Raw genomic sequence first — 23,359 nt, forward strand, 5'->3', positions numbered from 1 at the left:
TTTTTTTGTGGTACGCGGGCCTCTCACTGTTGTGGCCTCTCCCGTTGCGGAGCACAGGCTCCGGACGCGCAGGCTCAGCGGCCATGGCTCACGGGCCCAGCCGCTCCGCGGCATGTGGGATCTTCCCGGACCGGGGCACGAACCCGTGTCCCCTACATTGGCAGGCGGACTCTCAACCACTGCGCCACCAGGGAAGCTCAACTAGCACTTCTTGACTAAAGAAAAAGGGCTGCTTCTGGCTGCTGAGAGTCACTTAGATCATGTTCCACTTGGCAACACGACTTTAATTCCTTCTGCAAATAGAGATACTTATAGCTACTCCAAGTTCCAAGCAATACGTTAATGACAACAGGAAAAACATATCCACAAAGGGACATATATGTATGTGTGTGTATATATATATATGGGCAGGAGGCCAGCTATTTATATAAAGTCCAATAACTATTTTATTATTTAATCTAGTTAATGTTTCTTAAATTAGGACTTATCTGTCAAATACTGGCTGGAGATCACTTTAAGCAAAACATCTGAAATCCAAAAACCCTCTCCCCAAGTATTTTATCACTTTAAATATGAAACAGTACCTCATATTCATGGATGTGACCTGGTACTCCAAGTTCATTATTTCCTATTCCAAGCCTAATTTGCCTCATATTCATTATTTCTGTCCAATGGCAGGGCTACCTTCCCAGGTACTCAGGCTGAACACTATGACATAATCTTTATTTCTCTTCCTCCTTTACCCTCTGTAACCAATCAATTGCCAAATCCTGGGGATTGTTCTTTCTTAGTTTTTTTTTAATATAAATAACTGTTTATTTTAGAATAGTTGTAGATTTACAACAAAGTTGCAAAGCTAGTACAGTGTTACCATATTCTCCTGACCTAGATCCCCCTAATGTTCACATCTTACGTTACCATGGGACATCTGTCACAACTAAGGAAACAACATGATCCAGGGCTGTTAATTAAACTCCACACTTTATTCAGACGTCACTAGTTTCCCCCTCATGTCCTTCTTCTGTGCCAGGACCCCATCTCCAGGATACAGTACATTTAGCCATCGCGTCTCCTTAGTCTACTCTGGTCTGTGACAGTTGCTCAGATTGGCCTTGTTTTTGATGACTTGGACAGCTTTGAGGAATACTAGTCAGGTATTTTGTAGAACGTCCCTCAATTTAGGTTGGTCTGATGTTTTTTCATGTTTGACTGCGGTTATGACTTTCTTGGAGGATGACCACAGAGTTAAAGTGCCGTTTTCATCGCATATCAAGGGTACATGCTATCAACATGACTTATCTTTGATGATGTGAACCTTGATCACCTGGCAGAGACAATGTTCACCAGGTCTCTCCTCTCTAGCGTTACTTTTCCCCCACTCCCACTTTCCACACTCATTTTACAGATGAGGAAACTGAAGTTAGAAGTCAAATGACTACAAACATCAAGGTTAGAAAGTAGTACAACTGAAATTGCAACATAAAGCTTCTCACTCCTAGTTCTGCATTTCTTCCACAATACCAGGGGTTGGTAAACTATGAAGATACGTGGGTCGAATCCTACCCACTGACTGTTTTTATAAAGCCTACAAGCTAAGCATGGGTTTTGTATTTCAAATGGTTAAAACAATCAAAAGAAGAATATTTTCTAATATGTAAAACTTCCATGAAACTCAAATTTCAGTGTCCATAAATCTAGGTTACTGGAACACAGCTATGCTCACTTGTTTTTATATTTGCCCATAGGCACTTTAATGATATCTCAACTGAGTTGAATAGTTGTGACAGAGATCATATGACCCACAGAACTTTAAATATTTACTATATGGCCCTTTTTAGAAAACATCTGACAACCCTGCACTATACCATGATGCTACTACTCACCAAGCAACCTCATTTTTGTCAGGGGATGGAGAAAAGAAGAGGCCCTTTATCCCTAAGAAGGTTTGTTAATTGTGCAATTTACAAAGTGTAAAACAAGACCCTCTGAAACGTTTCTTTAGGTTTGCTGTGCTCTCCCACTCCTAGTGATGAACTCACATATGTGGGGTGAGGGGGTGGGTGGGAATGAGGCGGAGATGAGGAGATAGGGACACAGAGCAGAAAAAGACAGGAAACATACATTATTATGGATGTTGGGACGTGGGTGGGGAGGATCCCTCAATGAACAGATGGTACATAAAATTAGTGCAATGAGTCAAAAATCTGTACCATGGGAGACTGTGTGACAGGCCAGGGGTCTTTCAATGCAAGCATCGAGATCCTCCTCCTACACGTACAGCAAAGGCATTCTTAGAAACGTTCCCTGCATGTTTCCCAGCCTCAGCTGCTCTACTATATTCCAGAGAAAGCCCCTCCCAGCCTGCTCCCTTGCTAGGACCGTGACCCCCATCATTCCTACCTATAAATGACAAGGCTGGCTACTTGCCCAACTCTAAAACTGTTCTCTATTTCTAACTCTAGGAAAGGACAGACATGTCTCATGATAACTGTATTCTGGGGCATTATTTTTAGAATCTAATTTTTATTGTGTATCCAATAAAGAAAATTATTTTTGATTTTTCTCAATCTTTTATGAATAGTCCTTTATTTTCTTTCTAAGTTCATATCAAATGCTTATGAAATTTCTGAGTTAGGAGGCCCCTCCTTTTGAAGAGCTGTTGTTTTTTTTTTAACATCTTTATTGGAGTATGATTGCTTTATATTGTTGTGTTAGTTTCTGCTGTATAAGAAAGTGAATCAGCTATATGTATACATATATCCCCACATCCCCTCCCTCTTGCATCTTTGAAGAGTTTTGTTTTTGTTTTTTTTTTTTGCGGTACACAGGCCTCTCACTGTTGTGGCCTCTCCCATTGCGGAGCACAGGCTCGGGACGCGCAGGCTCAGCGGCCATGGCTCACAGGCCCAACCGCTCCGCGGCATGTGGGATCCTCCCAGACCAGGGCACGAACCCGTGTCCCCGGCATCGGCAGGCGGACTCTCAACCACTGCGCCACCAGGGAAGCCCTGAAGAGTTTTTTACAAAGCAGATAAGAAGCTGGCACTGATCAAGAATCAGGAAAATGGGATCATCTTTGGGGAAGAAGATGCAACTGTCGCAAAAAGACAAAGGGCAAAGGGAGGGTCATTTGAGGATAACTTTATGAAAGGAGGTAATAAGCAACACAGCTGACCTCAGAAAGTTCAAGTTAAGGGCACTGCTGAGGCTGTGTAACCATGTTGACCTAAAGAACTCTACAACTGTTCAACACTTTATACTTTTCTAAATATGTTTAGCATAGCAATCCTGTGAGGTTAAGAATTAGCCTTGTTTTTCAAGTAAATCCCAGAGAAGTGAAATGGTTCATTTAAGTTATCTCCATGAGGTCAGGGCTCAGAATGTTGGATTCATCACTATATACACAGAAGCTACCTTCATGCCTTGGGACATAGCAAGTATTCAATAAACAACTGTTGGGAAAATGTCGATTGGCCAGTTGACCAATCCCCAAATCTTGTGTCTCCAGCTCTTCACACTGCTCATGGATGAAGAAGACCCCTTGCTGCAATAAATGGCCCTTCCCCTTCTATTCTACCTTTAAAGTGCAATTTGTTGATTCATGACTTGCCAGCTTGGGCATCACCTAAGGGCAGCTCTGTCACTAGAGAGTCAGCAGTAGATACAGAGAACCAGGACAGGGACTCGACATCCCATTTCCTAAGCATTTGAAGTTAATTCCAAATCAGTGGGTGGATTATTTTAATCTCAAAAGGCAAATGTGGACAACACAGTATTTATAGAGGATCAGTATTTAGAGAGGAGATGTTACCTTTTAATAATTAAGTCTTAAAGCTGTTTTCCAAGCCTACAGATGGGACTGCCTTTACTTAACAGTTTAGTGATAAGAAAATGAAATGCAAAATAAGAATTCTGCAGAATTCTCTAGCCTAGCCTTCTTGTAAAAGCCATATCTGTAAAACCGAAGAGTATGAGGATGCACAAAAAAAGCAGAAGAAAAATCCAGCTGTCTTTGTGTTATTTTCTCATAAAAGCGGCCAAATTCTCAGTCGCTTTATATTTTGTGCAACTGATTCATTAACCCCTATTTACATAATGATGCAAGTATTTGAGGCTACAGTTTTCCTTGTAGGAGGCATGGTTTGAAAGCAAATACCATCACGATGCTACATAAGGCAGGAGGATACCGAGTAGACAGTGTCACAGGTTTGCCGAGCCCCTTTTAAAACTTTCCCCTTTCAATCTCTGGAATGAATAGAGACTTCTGGCAGTGCCACCTAACTTTGTATTTTAGAGACATATAGGGAATAACAAGGCATGAAATTGCTTTGCAAAAGAAATCATTTTTCTGATTCAGTAAGTGATGCGGTGGGTGGTGAAAAGTTCCTTTCAATAACTGGTCTGAATTAGGGAGAGTAACGAAAATCTTTAATGCTTTTCAAGTTAATCCTGGACTGAGATAATGGTTCTGGGAGATGATGAGAAAAGAAAACCTAGGAGCCCTTGGTCACGAGAGAGAGTGATTTTGTTATTCCCAAGAAACCAGTATATTGTCCCCAGAATTTGCTACAGGCCACCCAGTCATGATGGGATAAGTGGATATATAAAACCTAGTGTCTGCCAAGGGCAAACTGGTTCCTCAGGCAAAGCACTAAGAAGTCACTGGCTGGATGGTGGAAACAGCAGCAGTTTTTTACTAAGACAACAGACAGCTCATAGTCCCCAGAGGGAGAAGTTACTTTCTTGCCAACTCTGGTCAAAAGTACAATTCTTGGGCTTCCCTGGTGGCGCAGTGGTTGAGAGTCCGCCTGCCGATGCGGGGGACACGCAAAAAAAGAAGTACAATTCTTTAGAAACAGTTCAGCAAAGGATTCCTCTCCCCTCCCCACCCAGGCAGGCAATAGAATTTTATTTCTAAAATGAATGAATGTTTTAATAATACTTATATTTTTTTGATAAATGTGATCATAAAAGTGATTTCTCTTTGCTTTGTGAAATGAAGACACACTGAAATTGACTGCTTGTGGAGATTTTGTTTATTTAATATCCTGTATATGCTATGAAATCTCAAAACTACTGGACTACAAGGAACTTGGAGAGCTCATTGGATCCACAGTATATCCCCTTATTTCAACGTGTGGCCCTTGGACCAGTGGCAACAGCATTATCCTACAGCCTGTTAGAAATGCAGACTCTTGGGCCCCATCCCAGATCTAATGAGTTAGAATCTGCTTTATTACAAGATCCCCAGGTGGTTTGAATGCACATTTGTAACCTCTCTTCTTCAGCTGTAACTCTCTTGAGTTTGAGACGCACTCATCTAGCCTGCAGACAGTTTAGTGGTGGCGTCTGAGAATCGGAATTGCTTTGCCCATTGGTAGGATGGATGCCTGGGTACCATGCTTACCCCTGGAGGAAGGCAGGGAGTCAGACCATGTGGACTGACTGTTGAGGAAGAAAATCGATCAAGGTGCTATTATGAGAACAGGGAATGAATGATGGGCAAGCAAATCAAAAGATATTCCTTTAAGTGACCAGTTGTTAGGGATGAGCACCTGACCCAAGCCAGGTCAATGAGACTCATTTGTGGGACCTTTGTTGTATCTACCGAAAAGGAGAAGCTCTTTGTTCTGAGGTTACAAAGGTGATTAAAATAGAAACCTAGAGCTACCAGGGTGACCGCTTAGAGAAGGCCTGCCTGACAATGACGTAAACCCCAAGAAAACAGGGCTAAGAAGTGGAGAGAGATCAAGTCCCCATGACTTCAACTGTGCCCCCAAGCATAGGCCACTAATTCCAGGGCCACATCACACTGTTTTCTGATACAACCTGAAGTCGCAACAACATGGAGTCGTGCAACAACATGGCAGCCCTTCGTGGATGCAGTTATGCCTCATCCACACGTTCACTCTGGACTCCTGTTATATGTGTCAATAAATTTCTCCACTTAAAAAAAAAATTTTGTTTGAGGTAGATTTTCTATGACCTGTAACCAACTAAAAGACGGCTAACACCCATGGGGTGAGTTTCAAACATACTCAGGCTCATATCCAGCACAAAACTTTCTCCCCTACGACAGACAGACTGATATGGCCTAGGCAGGGGTGGGGATTAGGGGAAGACACACAGAGTGCGCATTCTTGTGCATTCCTGGGAAGGTGTAAATGCATAAATCCTGTTTAGAAGGGCAATTTGGCAATTTCTGTTAGTATTAAAAGGGATAAGCCCTATAAAATAAATAAGTCATGGGATGTAATATACAGCACAGCAACTGAAAGTTACTAAGAGAATAGATTTAAAAGTTCTCATTACAAGAAAAAAAATTCTATAACTATGTATGGTGACAGATATTAACTAGACATTGTGGTGATCATTTTGCAACTACATACAAATATCAAATCATTTTGTTGTACACCTGAAACAAAAAAAAGGGAGACATACAAATGTCTAATAAATAGAACAAAACAAAAAGGATATACCATTTGGCCTAGTAATTCTACTTCTGCAAACTGATTCTAGAGATAAATTAGCACATGTGCTCAAAGATATATATTCAAGGATATTCAATTAAGTATTATCGGGATGGCAAAAGATTATACAGCCAAACTATGCAACAATAGAAGGCTGAAGTTAATGGTTTAGACGGTCCATTGGAACGATGGAACAAACATTCCGTAGCTATTAAAAAGAACGTGGCAGGGCTTCCCTGGTGGCGCAGTGGTTGAGAGTCCGCCTGCCGATGCAGGGGACACGGGTTCGTGCCCCGGTCCGGGAGGATCCCACATGCTGTGGAGCGGCTGGGCCCGTGGGCCATGGCCACTGAGCCTGCGCGTCAGGAGCCTGTGCTCCGCAACGGGAGAGGCCACAACAGTGAGAGGCCATCCTGGAACAATTCTCAAGATAAACGAAAAAGTAAGGTATGGAATACCTATTATTCCAGAGTATGCTACCATTTATATAAATAACGAGGATAAATAATTAAATATGTGTATGTGTATTATGTGTGTATATACATATATGAAAAATATGTACAATATGTATATGTCTTTGCATATGAATAGAATATCTTTGTAGGAGTAGGCAAACTTAATAGTAGTTGTTTCTGGGGCGGTTACAGGATTAGAAAGAGATCTATTCTATATCCTTTACATTTTGTAACTACTATATGCATCAATTATATATTCATTGCCTTGGCATATCTGGAACGTTTCCCTCCTCCTTCTTTAAGAACTACGGGCCTGGAGAAGATGAGGATGCATGTACCAGGCAACAGGTCTGGAGACTGAGTGATCTGCAGCTCCTTCCTTTCTAATTAGACCAGGCGCTGAGCATATCATAGCCACTCAAAAATTCTTGAAAACTCACTCAAAGAACTGAATGTAATCAGGAAGGGTGGACCTGCACGAACAGGAATGAGAGTTATTTTCCCCAGGAGCACAAGTGTACAAAGATTGGGCCTTGGGAACATCTGTCTTGCTGTTAGCATGCTGCAGGGCAGGAAAGGTTCCCAGCTGCCCAACCATCAAAGCAATCCTATCCGTGATTTCTTTCTCTCACGTGGCCTGAATCCTCACTGGCCTCTGTCCTGTCCTGTTGGCCATTCAGAATTCCTGAGCCCTCCTTCAGGACACCACTTTAATTTCTGAAGACCTTCCCCTCTAATGCATGCACATCCAGAAACATTAAAAACTTCAAACACAATTTAAATGAAAAGTGTAAGCAACCTATGCATTGAGTCTGAGGCCCTGACTCTCCTAATGAACTGAGGGTTAGATGGTCACTGGCATGAGTCCGGGATGTTTTGCAGAGGCCACCGTGTGTTCGTTAACAGTGAAACACAGGAACACAGGGTGACCTGAGACACTCATGGCCAAGTCCACCCTCACAGGGACAGCTGTTGGTGGGGGAAGCTCGGGGACTGGCATTGGAGTTCGCTATCACTTTACTGCTTTAAAATGTGCAACTCAAGCGTGACAACGCTGTTGTTTCCATTAAGCTGTAACTCAGCTACAAATTAACCTCGCTGCACTGATTCAGTTAAATGATGTTTTAGAAATAGTTCTGATCCCATCCTTTGGAAACAGAAACTCATTCTCCCTTTTTCCCAGCAAAAAGCATCTCCCTCACTGCCCAAAATTTCATATCTTACTGGTTAGCCTTCTTTTTTTTTTTAAAATAGATTTATTTATTTATTTATTTTTGTCTGTGTTGGGTCTTTGTTGCTGCGCGCGGGCTTTCTCTTGTTGCAGCGAGCGGGGGCTACTGTTCGTTGTGGTGCGTGGGCTTCTCATTGCAGTGGCTTCTCTTGTTGCAGAGCATGGGCTCTAGGCGCGCGGGCTTCAGTAATTGTGGCATGCGGGCTCAGTAGTTGTGGCTCGTGGGCTCTAGAGTACAGGCTCAGTAGTTGTGGTGCACCAGCTTAGTTGCTCTGCGGCATGTGGGATCTTCCCTGATCAGGGCTCGAACCCGTGTCCCCTACGCTGGCAGGCAGATTCTTAACCACTGTGCCACCAGGGAAACTGATGTATATCTATGTGTGTGTATATGTATGGGGTGGTAGCGGGTAAATGGGGAAGGTGGCACATGTTTGCTATCAGAGAGCACAGAACTGATTTTAGTGCTTTCTCTAATGAACACTCAAACTGTGCACTTCATACCTTTCCAGGCCTCAGATGACTTCTCATCTGCCCACCCTCCCTGGGGAATGAGATGGATGGTCTCAGATTTTCTTGCATTGCACCATCAAAGGCTGGACCAAAAGCACCCAGAGAGAAGGGGTGGCATCTAAAAGAGCTAGGTTTTGTTGTTGTTTTGATTATTATGGTTGGAGTTGACCGTGTTTTGACCTTTCACAATGCCTATCTGGGGAAAGGCTTAGTAAATACTTATTGAACTGAGCAACCTTTGTCTCCACTCCAGCTGCCTACAGAACTGTGTGTATGTTCAGTTGAAACATTAAAAAAAGAGCGCAAGTGTGAAATTTTGCAGAAACACAATTTAAATATATTCAAAATGGACTAGAGTCTATTCAAAATGGACTAGAGTCTATTATTCATTATTGTTGTTTGATGAGCTGAGAGGAAAATGCGGTTCTTTTCATTTCGGGGGATTTAAAAAGTCACCCAGGCAGTTCCAGTTGAAACACACTTGCAAGGGGCCTCCTGTGTCTGGGCAGACTGTGACGCAAGCCCAAGAGGGCTACCCATTGTGCTCGGTGTCTGGGGAAATGCCTCACCTGGGCTCCACTCTAAGCCCACCCCCATCCCTCACCTACCCCACAGGACAAGATGCAAACTCACAACACATGCCAGATGCCCCATCTGTCCTGAGATTTCTTTATGCAGAGCAGTCTGGGCCACCACGGACAAATCTGACCCTGTTCACATTACATGGGGTCACTTAGCATGTAGTTGGGTTAGACTGGATTACAATCCTAACCAGAAAATGTCCTGAATAATCTGTGATCGAGTCTGAGTCAATTTATACCTCCGGCAACAATGCCAATGCTTGGTAGGGACCCAGTAAAAAGTCCTTTGAATGAATGAATGAAGTGAAAAACCAGACGATATCCTAAATTTTTAAGGAAGCTTTTAAGCCAAATCCACAGCAGCATCTAATCTGAATCCTATGAAATGAGTTTTAAGAGCTCACGGCGGGCAGCAGGGGATGAGAGTATTGGCTAATACTTCCTTACATGTGTAAACTACTTGGCACTTTTCCGTGAGTTCACTTAATTCTAACAACAACCTTATAATGTTGGTTAAATAAGTATTATTATCCTTATTTTACATATGGGGAAACTGAGGCCCAGAGAAGTTGTGATTTGTTTAATGTCATTATATTAAACAGAGCTAGGATACAAATTCTGATGTCCTTCTACCTCACTAGTGCATAGGAAGCTATAGTTACTATTGTTTATCTTTTAAAATTAAACTACATATAAACATAGACTCATATAAGTACACGGCACTCAGAACATCTTCCTTCAGCAATGTTTCCACACAGGAAATCAACTGACCTTGGAGGCAGACAAACCTGGATCTGTCCCCACATATATCTATGTGACTTTGAACAAGTAATCTCTCTAAGGCTTTGCTTCTGCATCTAGAAAATAAGAATAACAAGACTTACCTCAAAGGGTTACTTTGAGGACTAAATGAGAATACAGTTAAAAGTGCTTAAGACAAAGATTAACACATTGTCAACAACAGTGAGTGACAGCTCTCTTCATCATTATGACGAAATGAAGGAAAGAAAAGGTAAACTGGGACTATGAGTTTGAATGGAAGGTTTTACAGCCTAGTTTGTAGTAACGTGTACTTAGTTTCAGGCTGGATTCCCAATTGAAAGAGTTTAGAATCACTGAGTGCAAGCCATACAAAACAAGAATCTAGGAATGTACTGAGATTTTCATATTTTTAAAGCAGAGCATGTATACATGCATTTGAAACATATTCATACACACTTATGCATGTTGGGGAAACATACACTTTTACACATTATAGCAAACTTCATGATGAATTGTAAAATTGACTTAGCAAAAATAACAGCTCAGTGGATTTCCTTTCAGCACAAACAACACTGCAAGTGACAGAATAAGATTCATTCTGATACGACTCTAGACACACTACAGGTAAAATTTCAACCCCTGAAGGTACCAACACACCGTAAAGATTTGATCAATTTTCTATAAGTCTGGAAATCAGTTCTAATCCCCAACTGCACTATGATATTATATCTTAAAAACTCTTCAACATGTTTCACAGCTTGAAAATCCAACGGACTCCAGGGATACTGATGGTTAACAATAATTAACCATCTTTTTCTCTCTTAAAAACTGGAAGCTGCTAATACAATATATCAATGAGCCAACAGATTTCTTAGTAATAATTCCATAATGAGCACAGGTTCTGGAATTGGATTATCTGAGTTTAAATCCAGATTTGTACCACTTTTTCGCTCTGTGATTCCCAGTAAATTACTTCATCTTTCTGTGCTTCAGTTCCCGATCTACAAAAGGCAACTAATAAGAGCACATACTTCATAGGATTTGCTATGAATATTAAATGAGACAACTGGTATAAAATTCTTAGAAAGGTACTTAGCACAGGGTAATGAATCAGTAAATGGTACCTATCATTACTGTATATATACAAAACATGCCTATTTAAAAACACTAATCATAGATCCATCCTTCCTCAATGACCAACCTCAGAATTTCCACCCAGACAGCAATGTGAAAACTGATTTATCTTGCATTCTCTGCTCCCAAAGGCTGGGTGCTATGACTGGCACAGAGCAGTTACTCTGAAAATATTTGATAAGAGAATGAAATGATGATAGCAATATTTTAAAGCACTTTGAAAATATGTCATGAAAAGCATGATATACTCTGTGATCCTCAAGGGTAAGGGAGAAAGAGAAGTTATTCCAAGCTTAGATTGTCTTTCTCCCATTGGGATAAAAGGGAAATGAAAAACAGTGGATATTGCAAGAAGCAGTGGAATTAAATTATGTCAACTTCCCAGCATGATAACAACAGACAGCTCCATCATGGAGGTGAGGCTGGTCACCTATTCATCCACTCTATTCTTTTTTTTTTTTTTTAAACACTCTATTCTTTTTTTTTTAAAACACTCTATTCTTTTTTTTTCTTTTTTTTTAAACACTCTATTCTTTTAAAAAACAAACCATCCTGTCACAAATCTTCTCTCTTAAGGATCGATGTACATGAGTTACTGAGAATTCACATTATGTAACATCACAAAAAAAAGCAATAGGAATTCAACAATGCTTTTTCTAGCTCTCACAAATATTTGGCCCCCAAACAGTAGGCATTAGAGAGCTGAGTTTCCAACAGGTATTACAACTGCTGTCTGACAGCAAAATCCTATGGAGAGGGTTGGGGCCAATGCTTCCTATGGGGATCCTATGCCAGGAAAGATTCATAATCAGAAGAGTGGGAGCTGCCCAAGACTTGCAATGAAAACTCTGATCAAAGCCCACAGAAATTCCAGGCTTCAAACACAGGCAGTCCCCACAAAAAGCCAAAATTATCCCCTGCGGTGTAGAAGCTACACTGTTACAGAAGCAAAAAACTTTAGGGAAAAAAAATCATCAACTGATCCAATATAAAACTAAATGGCAAAATGTCCATGATATATTAAGTTCCCCTCGCCACCAAAAAAGAAATTGTAGACCAACATGTGCAGTGACTCTATTTAGTTAAATAAAAACAAAACAAAAACTTCACTACCCTTCTTTCTCTCTGTAATTTATACACAGAAAAATTTCTGAGAAAAAAATGTCTAATTGTTAATGCTGATTAACACTAGAGGGTCAGTGAGGGGAGACTTTTATTTAACTTTTCATGATAGAAAAAATAAATAGGTTAATAAACCCCTACGTACCCCTTACTCAGCTTCACCAATGATCTATTCATGTCCAATTTTGTTTCATCTATATTTCCCCTGAACTTCCTCTGTCCTGCATTATTTTGGAGCAAATCCCAGATATCATATTATTTTATCTGTAAATATTTCACTATGTATTGCTTATAGACAAAGACTCTTTCTTTAAAAACATAAAGACCATACCATTATTATATCTAAAAAAAATCAATAATATCACCCTAATACTTCAAATATCCAGTGCTTAAACTTCCCATAAATTAAGTTTTGGGTTTTTTTTTAGCAGTTTGTTTGAACCAGGATTCAAATAAGGTCTACATATAGTGATTGATAAGTCTTTTAAGGTCTTTTAAGTCTCCCATTCTATAGGGGTCCGCCTATCTTATTATTTTATTGTAACTTACTTGTTACTTTAAAATTTTTATATATCTATTTATTTTATTTTTGACTATCAGCAAATTGGTTTTTGAAAAAATTTTTTTTGGATTTACAATGTTGTGTTAGTTTCAGGTGTACAGCAAAGTGAATCAGTTATACATATACATATATCCACTCTTTTTTAGATTCTTTTCCCATATAGGCCATTACAGAATATTGAGTAGAGTTCCCTGTGCTGTACAGTAGGTCCTTACTAGTTATCTATTTTATATATATTTATATAAATATATATATATTATATATATTATATATATATCTATTTTATATCACTGTTATATCTATTCATTTTAAATTGACCACAAATATGTATTTTTTTTTACATGTCAAGAGGAGGAGAATATTAAATGGATGTCAGCACTGAGTTCCTTCACTGCTCAAAAAATAAACAAGTAGTGCTAAAAGCTGCAGTTACATTAGATGATATTTCTCTGTCTCCCAAAGAACAACTAGATAAGAGTGGGCCAATATATAAAAACTGCTTAAAAAGTAAATTTAAAAACCAGTGAGTTATCAGTAGTATAATATTACCAGTAGTGCAAGGTATCATCAGAGATCTATTCAAGGCAACAGACAGATTAGCTTAGCTGTGGGTCTTGGTTCAGCCCTATTAAGAACATCTACTTTCCTAGATAAATAACTTCCAGACAATGTGGATGCTATGATTAAATGTTAGTAGACATTTTTTGTTATTTTTTATTACAAATGTAACCCATGCAAACAATTTAGCAAATACAGTTAAATAATTGATAAAATGAAACCTATAACCCCACCACCCCAAAATAACCACCATATTGATCACTAAGGAATCTTTTGGCTCTAAGTCAAAGAAGACCTAAATCAAACTGGCTTAAATATAAAGGGAAGTAATACATTTGGAAAGTCCAGAGGTAGTTTTGGCTCCAGGCAAAGTTTAATCTAGCAGCTAGGTGACGTCACCAGAGACCCAACTTTCTCTATTTCTCCACTGTCATTCTTAGTGTCAGCTCATTCTGAAACTAGTCTTATCATAGTTGCATGACAGCTACCACTTACAGCTCCCAGGACCTCAAATTTCTTGCTCAAGTCGAACAAGAAGAATACTCCTTTACCCCAGCCTTCTCAGTGACAATCCAGAAATGCGCTCTGATCAGTCTAGATCAGGTCATGTGATGTTGCCCTCACAGTGGCAAGGGGGATATAATATACAAACTAGCTTAGCCTAACACACACACTCTACCGCCTAATCAAGGTACAGTCAGCTTCCCCAGAAACTCATAGATTCCCTAAATGGCAATGGGGGCTAGATAGAAAGAAGATAGAAAGCAGAAATCATGTTGGGGTTCAACCAATAGATGTCCACTGCCATCACTGTTTATATTTGCTGTGCTGTGACTCTGTTTTTAAATGTAGAAGATGCTGCCGATGCTGAGATTAATTTCCAATATGTAGAAGTTTAGGGAAGAGAAGGTTTTCAATAGATAAAACACAGGATGATGGCGTCACATTTGTTAGGTAGTAAAATCATTTGTTGAATTGAAATAGCTTACAAAGGCTTAAAGACAGAATACCCAACGATGCTTCCCAAAGTATGAGACCAAGAAAAGCAAACTTACAGGCTCTCCATGGCACTAAAAAACATAGTCCTGGGACTTCCCTGGTGGCGCAGTGGTTGACTCCGCACTCCCAATGCAGGGGGCCCAGGTTCAATCCCTGGTCAGGGAACTAGATCCCACATGCATGCCACAACTAAGAGTTCACATGCCACAACTAAGAAGCTCACCTGCCACAACTAAGGAGCCCACGTGCCGCAACTAAGAAGCCAGCAAGCCGCAACTAAGGAGCTTGCCTGCTGCAACTGAGACCTAGTGCAACCAAATTTAAAAAAAAAACATAGTCCTTATTTACATAAATGTTTGAATCTCTTGGTTGGTTATACAAACAAGTATCCCTCAGTTGTCCAAATATTTGTCATGGTTTCTTTCCTTATAATAGAAATCAAAGAACCATAACAACCCAAGTTTCTCATACTTGGGGAGAGGGGCAATAACCCTTTAAAAAATAATATCCTACGATGCACCACATACCTTAATCAAATGAAAGTTGGGTTAGACCTGCTGAAATAAGAGTGGGGGACTTGAAGCCCACGTACTCCCCCCCCCCACTTCATACTAGTAACTCTTCTACCGTGTCAGCTCGAATACATCTAAGTAACAGGGAGTTCACCATCTCACAAAACATACTCTTATTCTAATTCCGATTCCTGGTGCCAAAACAGTTTCTTACTACTGGACAAAAGTCTGATTCCCTGTAATGTCTACTCCGTGGGCCAAAACACCCTTTCACAAGCTGACATTTCAAGTACCGCTCAGCCATCCTGCCTTCTTCAGGCTCAACATCCTCAGGTCTTTAACTACTGCTCACTGGACACGGTCTCTGTTCTTTTCATCACCCTGCTCACCTCCTACTGCGTGTTCTGCTGCAGCTTTGAGAATATGCCCTTGACCCAGGGAAGTGTGCCAATTGCTCAGTGTCTTCGGAATTTATCTCTCAACTGACTTTTAACAACACATGCATGTTCTATCTCTGTCAGGCAACTCTGTTTCTACCTTTTGATGTTCATATCTCAGCAGCATGACAAATGCTCATCCAAACTCAGCTCTTGACCCTTTGCTCTTCTCTCTGGACTTGAAGTATCTTCTCCCCTCCATCCACTGTGTTCTTCCCAAACTGCTAATTCACAGCAAATGTTTGTGCCTGTGATCTGCTCCCACAGACAGTAGTGCCTGGGCATAGGCTGCCTGTCTTGACACTGCTACCCTTCCCAGCTCACTCCAAAGGCCTGGAAAAGACTGTTTGCTCTCATCTGAGTCCTCCTGAAATGGAATCAACATTCTACATGTGCCTTGATCAGCTCAGAGTTCAGGGGGCCTGTGCTTTCCCTGCTCTATGCAGTGCTTTTCAGGATGGATGATATTAGTCAATGTGCTTATGGGTTTGATTTTTAGCAGCTTCCCTTCTCTGTCACATTATCTCAAGATTAGATTTGACTGTCACTGGCCACTGGCCACAGCCCCACCCAGTTGTCTCCAGCGGGGTGGCCACCTCCAGATTAAGTGAGGCTCTGAGTCAGTGACAACCAGGATTGATGATACAGTAAGACAATGGCTGTCAATGCTGGCTGCACATTAGAATCATCTGGAGAGCTTTAAAAACTCCAGAGATTCTGGTTCAATTGATCTGAGTATCTTTTAAAAATCAGTATTTTTAAAAAAGCTCCCATGATTCTAATGTACAGACAGGATTCAAAGTCACTGCAATAGGAAATCCCTCTTAATAGGTAAATACGTTCTGGAATTTGTCTGCAGCTCCCCTATCTGTAAATAGAGCCTAAAGTGCCTGACAGGACTTCTACAAAACAATTCAGTAACTGCACTAAGCATTTAGTAAACCACGTTCAATTCTCCCAACAATTCTGGGAAGCACATTTTATTACCATTCCCATTGAACAGACGCAAAATCCAAGCCTCAGAAATGTCAAGTAACCTGTCCCAGGCACGCATAGGAAGAAAGGGGGGCAGGGGATACAGAAGATTTCTGCAGATTCCAAAGATGTGCCCCTAACCCTGGTATACTTTCCCCAGTGCAGCTCCATCCCTTGGCCTTATTGAAATGTTTCACTTCTTCCTGCAGTCCTGAGAGTTGGGCCTAGAGTCCCATCCTGAACCTCCACCTAATTCCTACCAGCCCTTCTCGTCTATTGCTTCTGATACCATTTTCTTCATCTTAAAGGAACTCTGTCCATTATAGCTTGGATACTTCAAAATCCAGTCATAGGTCATTCCCTTGGATACAACTCCGTCGGCCATTGACCTCCCCTGCCCACTCCGCCCCAATCCAACCTATCACTCTCTCCCAGACCCTGCCCATAGTCAGTCCTGGGTGACTCCCAGCTGTCTGCATGCTATGCCAATGACAGCGTCAATTAAATCCCTCTGGGTTTTTTTTTTGTTGTTTTTTTTTTCACATGAACTGCCATGAAGCTGTTCTTCTTTCATCTTGCATGTTTATGATTATTCCTTTAAACCTAAATATAGGACTAATTGTTGCTATTTAATTTAAAAAATATTTTTAGTTTTATTAGTTTGGGCCCATTATTCCAGCACTTCCATATAATTCTGAAACTAAATTACCATTTATCATAATGAAGTCTCCTTTTAATCAAAAGGAGAGTTTCTTGACCATGGGCTCTATGTTTTTTCCCAAGTTCCTAATAAAAATGGTTCTTTGCTATTACCCTTCCTTTTGTGTGGCCTAAAACCAACAGAATCAACATTCTCTAGCAAAAATCACTCACTGGAAAAAAAAAAAAAAAAAATCACTCACTGGGCTATCTCCAGCTAATTGTACAATCTTATTTTCAAAAATTCGAAATGGGATTTTGTGAGTGCTTTGTTGAAATTAAGATTCAGTAACTCTATATTATCCTCTGAGTCAAGTTACCACAATGAATGTTTTTTTTTTTTTTTCTCTTTTGCGGTATGCGGGCCTCTCACTATTGTGGCCTCTCCGCAAACAGGCTCCAGATGCGCAGGCTCAGTGGCCATGGCTCACGGGCCCAGCCGCTCCGCGGCATGTGGGATCTTCCCAGACCGGGGCACGAACCCGTGTCTGCTGCATCGACAGGCGGACTCTCAACCACTGCGCCACCAGGGAAGCCCTCCTAGTGATCTCTTTCTTTTTTTCTAATTACTGTCATCTATTTGAGAATCTATTCTAAACTTGTCAGGGATTAAGAGAAATGTCAAAGACCATCTGTGAAAAATGGAACAGGATTTTCCCATTTTTTGGCAATGCTCCTATTCTCCACAACTTCTCAAAATTTACTAATAGTTGCCCTAAGGTCAGCTCCCTTACATCTGGGATGTAATCGGACTGGGCTTTCTTACCATCTCTCCACCTATCCAGGGTTTCAGTGTCCTTTTAACTCATTTATCTTTTATTTAATTGAAAATTTTATTGAGATAATTGTAGATTCACATACAGTTGTAAGAAATGATAGAGATCCCTGTACACTTTGCCCAGTTTCCCCCAATGGTTTTTCCAAAACTGTAGTATAATATCACAACCAGGATACCGACATCGATAAATCACCCTGTCTTCCTCAGACTTCCTCAGTTTTACTTGTACTCATTTGTGTGTGTGTGTGTGTGTGTGTGTGTGTGTGAACTTCTGTACATCATTACCTGTGTAGAATCATGTATCCAGTCAAGATACAGAACGAACAGTTCTAACACCACAAGGGTCCCTCGTGTCGCCTATCCATTAATCTTTGAAACATGCTTGCTCTGCTCTTTTTGGTCTTTAGATCAATTGCGATAAAGGAAATAAGGGATGCAAAATAAGAGTTGAGAAGTGCCTTCACTGGGCTATTTGTTAACATTACTGCTTCTTCCTCCTTTCATGCATGATTTCTTAAAACTGCATAAACTTGCTTTTTTAATACTACTACTATGCCTTCCTAGATTAAAAAAAATGCCTTTAAGTCCTTAGGTGTTCTTTATCTGAGATTCATTTTTATAATTTCTTTGGAATGAAGCATGATAAATGGATGCAGAGGCTTTTTTCACCCTACTTTGTAGTGGAAGGGAAGATGCCTTCCAATTATAAGCATTTATGAGACATTTCATTTGAGTAGTAAACTGTAACCAGCAACTGTAGATAATCTTAACATATTACAGTATCATTTTCCCCAGTAATCTCTTTGACGAATAGGACCACATCCTACACTTCTTTTGTGTTTAGAGTGACTGCTGTCCTTGACTCTCCAACACCCATACATCCCAGATGATTAGTCAAAGCCAAGGGTCAGACGTTTTCCGGTAAAGGGCAGACAGTAAATATTTTAGGCTTTGCCAGAACATCTCTGTTGCAACTACTCAATTCTTCTGCTGTACTGTGAAACAATTTTGTAAATGACTGGGCATGGCTTATGCCAATTACATTTCAGTTATAAAAAAAAAACAGGTGGGGAGCGGCAGTTTGCCAACCCCTGGCCTGAGCCAATTATGGTAACTCCATTTCCTCAGCCAGTGACTAGCTTACAAATGGACAATGGGACCCAATCCTGGTGCATGCGATGTGAGGAAAGTTTGCTGAGGGGCTTCTAGGAAAGACTGTTTCACAGTTCAGACACTCAAGGAAGAGACAACCCTCCTATTTCCTTTGGATATTAGCAGATCTGGATGTGATGCCTGGAATCACTGCAGTCATCTTGCTCCTGACCTAATGATGAAGCCAAAATAGGAGGGCAGAGGCATGAGAATCACAGAGGACAGCAGAAATTGGACATACTGTGCCTGGAAGCTGCCCTACTTCTTCTTATGTAAGACAACACATTTCTTTATTGCTTAAGTCAATGAGTTGGCCAAAAAGCATCCTAATTACTATACCCCCTTCAGTGCTTAGCAAAGTACTTCACAGAGGAAAGATGTTCAGTGAACATTTTGTTGATCTGGCTCACAAACTGAACCATAAGCTTATGCAAATCAGAATTCTTGCCATTGTAAATAACAACCTAGCTCCTTTTAAAATACAAGTTCACTTTTCTTGGAAAAATCAATAACAGTAACACCAAGAGGAAATAATAGTAAACCTCATATTATTTAAGATGAATAGAAAACCAAAATATGTGACAGTTTTTCATTTTTCTCAAAATAAGTGTGTTTCAAGATTATCCATTCCGTGCAGTTTTCCTCCTGTTACTTTAAGCCTTTCTCTCCCTGGCTGGCCCTTGGAAGGCAAGCTGCATGCAAATGTCTGTACGCTCATCAGCCTTATTAGGCATGGTTCCAACTGGCCACCCCACATGAACACAATTAAAAGTTAAACATCAATTAAAATTCATGAAATCCATTTAGCTCTCTGAAAAAGCACTAAATAACTGTCCATATTTGGGGCCCAAATTAATCTAAATTGTTTTCCATCGCTCTTTAGTTATCAAACATACTGGGCCTCATTTTAGACTCTGCTAATTGCTCATTCAGCTTTCACGGAGTAGGCGATGAAAGATGAGCCCAGGATAAAAAATAAAGACGTGGAATGAAATGCCACCCTGGGTCAAGTTCAGTCAGTCGGGTAGTCTGTTAGTGATGGCAGCACTGGAGAAATTCTGCGAGAGGGCAAGCCCTATCCGGGGTGAGGGGACACACAGATGATTTCTCCTCTGAGACTTCCGCTGATTTATTCATCTGCTTATTCGACATAGACTTGGATGTCTAATTGGCATCTCAAGTTTTGACATGTCCAAAACAGAATGCATAATTTCCCCCAAGTCTATTTCTGGTCCTGTCTTCCCCATATCAATGAATGGCACCCAACTGCATAAGCCCAAATTCAGCATCACCCTTGATTTCCTTTTTTCTGTACCTCTACAACCATGCCATCAGCAATTCTTGCTGACTCTGTAACCAAAATCTGTTCGGTCCTCTCCATCGCACGCCACCACCTTAATCTGGGCCTCTGTCACATCTCTTTTGAGATTACTGCCACCACCTCCTAAATGGCTTCCCTGATGCCCTTTCTGCCTCTCCAAAACCCATTCTTTTAAAAACAAAATACAATCCCATCACTCCCCTGCTTAAAACCCTTCAATAGCTTCCAACTGCATGTTTTTTTTTTTGGTTTTTTTTTTTGGCGGTACGCGGGCCTCTCCCTGCTGTGGCCTCTCCCGTTGCGGAGCACAGGCTCCGGACGCGCAGGCTCAGCGGCCATGGCTCACGGGCCCAGCCACTCCGCAGCCATGTGGGATCCCCCCGGGCCCAGGCACGAACCCGTGTCCCCTGCATCGGCAGGCAGACTCTCAACCGCTGCGCCACCAGGGAAGCCCAATGTGGACCATTTTTAAAGTCTTTAGCGAATTTGTTACAATATTGCTTCTTTTTTTTTTATGTTGTGGTTTTATTGGTCCTGAGGTATAGTGGGATCTTAGCTCCCCGACCAGTGATCGAACCCGCAACCCCTGCATTGCAAGACGGAGTCTTAACCACTGGACCATCAGGGAAGTCCCCCGACCACATTTTAGAATTAGAAACCTATACGAGTTTCCTATTGCAGCTGTAACAAATTACCATAATTTGGTGACTTACAACTGCATGCTCTTACAGTTCTGGAAATCAGAAGTGTAAAATCAAGGTGTCAACAGGGCTGTGTTCCTTCTGGAGGCGTCAGAGGAGAGTCTGTTTCCTCGCCTTTTTTAGCTTCTAGAGCTTCCTATATTCCTCGGCTTGTGGCGCCTCCCTCACCTTCTCTGATCCTCCTGCCTCCCTCTTATAAGGACCTTTGTGATGACGCTGGGCCCACCTAGGTCACCCAGGATGATCGCCCCATCACAAGATCTTTAACTTAATCACATCTACAAAGTTTCTTTTACCACGTAAGGTGACATATTTACAGGTTCGGGGACTAGGACATGGATAATTTAGGAGGGCCCTTATTCAGCCTATCATAAAAACAAAAATCAAAACACAACACAGGGCTTCCTTGGTGGCGCAGTGGTTGGGAGTCCGCCTGCCAATGCAGGGAACACCGGTTCGAACCCTGGTCTGGGAAGATCCCACATGCCGTGGAGCAGCTGAGCCCGTGAGCCACAACTGCTGAGCCTGCACTCTGGAGCCCGCGTGCCACAACTACTGAGCCCACGTGCCACAACTGCCGAAGCCTGCGTGCCTAGAGCCTGTGCTCTGAAGCGGGAGAGGCCACCGCAGTGAGAAGCCCCTGCGCCGCAGCGGAGGGTGGCCCCCGCTCACCGCAACTAGAGAAAGCCCGCGTCCAGCAACGAAGACACAACACAGCCAAAAATAAATAAATTTATTTAAAAAAAAATTAAGGATTAAAAAAACACAAAAAAACGGAATACCTTCCATTTCACATTTATTATCTCATTTAATCATTTAATCTTCACAGGAATCTGGCGTGTGTGTGCATGTGTATATGTGTGGGTATGATTTACACTATTTTACTGTATTAAAAAATCACAGTCAATGCTTCTGATCCTGTTGAAATATATTCATGCAGCTTGAGTGTATTTCATATTTTAAATACGATCCCAGATTTTTAAATTAGGTTATTAAAATAAGTACCAATTAAAATATGGGTACAAAGCAAACGGCGGGATCCGCGGAGGCGATAGCGGCAGCATGGCCGCGCTCTACGGGGGTGTAGAGGGGGGAGGCACACGATCCAAGGTCCTCTTACTCTCAGAGGATGTGCAGATCCTGGCAGAAGTGGAAGGACTCAGCACAAACCACTGGCTGACCGGGACAGACAAGTGTGTGGAGAGGATCAACGAGACGGTGAACGGGGCCAAACGGAAAGCAGGGGTGGATCTCTGGTGCCTCTACGAAGCCTGGGCTTATCCCTCCTGAGCGGTGGGGATCAGGAGGACGCCGTGCGGATCCTGATGGAGGAGCTGAGGGACCGATTTCCCTACCTGAGTGAAAGCTACTTAATCACCACCGACGCCGCCGGCTCCATCGCCACTGTTAACGCCGGGTGGTGGGATCGTGCTCATCTCTGGGACAAGCTCCAACTGCAGGCTCATCAACCCCGATGGGTCTGACAGCGGCCGCGGTGGCTGGGGCCACATGATGGGAGATGAGGGCTCAGCCTACTGGACTGCACACCAAGCAGTGAAAATAGTGTTTGACTCCATCGACAACATAGAAGCGGCTCCTCATGACAGGGGCTGTGTCCAACAGGCCATGTTCAACTATTTCCAGGTGCCAGATCGGCTAGGAATCCTCACCCACCTGTACAGGGACTTTGATAAATGCAGGTTTGCTGGGTTTTGCAGGAAAGTTGCAGAAGGTGCTCAGCAGGGAGATCCCCTTTCCTGTTATATCTTCAGGAAGGCTGGGGAGATGCTGGGCAGACATGTTGTGGCAGTGTTGCCTGAGATTGACCCGGTCTTGTTCCAACAGGAGATTGGTCTCCCCATCCCGTGTGTGGGCTCTGTGTGGAAGAGCTGGGAGCTGCTGAGGGAAGGTTTCCTTTTGGCGCTGACCCAGGAGAGAGAGATCCAGGCTCAGAACTCCTTCCCCAGCTTCACCCTGTTGAAGCTGCGGCACTCCTCCGCCCTGGGCGGGGTCAGCCTAGGGGCCAGGCACGTGGGGCACCTCCTCCCCATGGACTAAAGCCCAGTGGACATTGGGTGCTGGAGCTTTTTCTCCTTTTCCTTGTTTTTTTTGAAAAAGAAACACCTATAGAAGAAAATAAACGTACTTTACCCACTCACCCCCACCCCCCAAAATAAATAAATAAATAAATAAAATGTAGGTCTCTTGCCATGTAACAGGGCTGGTTTCATCTCCATTTTACATCTGTGTAAACTGAGGCTCATAGAGACACAGTTGTAGAGAACAAATATATGGATACCAAGGGGGAAGGGGGGGTGGGAGGAACTGGGAGATTGGGATTGACATATATACACTACTATGTATGCAATAGATAACTAATGAGAACCTACAGTATAGCAC

General features: G+C 41.9%; 1 pseudogene; it reads left to right on the forward strand.

The window, feature by feature from the left end:
* The first annotated feature begins 21,960 nt into the window (after positions 1-21,960).
* On the forward strand, positions 21,961-23,017 carry LOC101287630 (N-acetyl-D-glucosamine kinase-like; annotated as a pseudogene).
* Positions 23,018-23,359: the final 342 nt, after the last annotated feature.

Source organism: Orcinus orca, chromosome 11 (genome assembly GCF_937001465.1).
Source record: "Orcinus orca chromosome 11, mOrcOrc1.1, whole genome shotgun sequence".
NCBI classification, from domain to species: Eukaryota; Metazoa; Chordata; class Mammalia; order Artiodactyla; family Delphinidae; genus Orcinus; species Orcinus orca.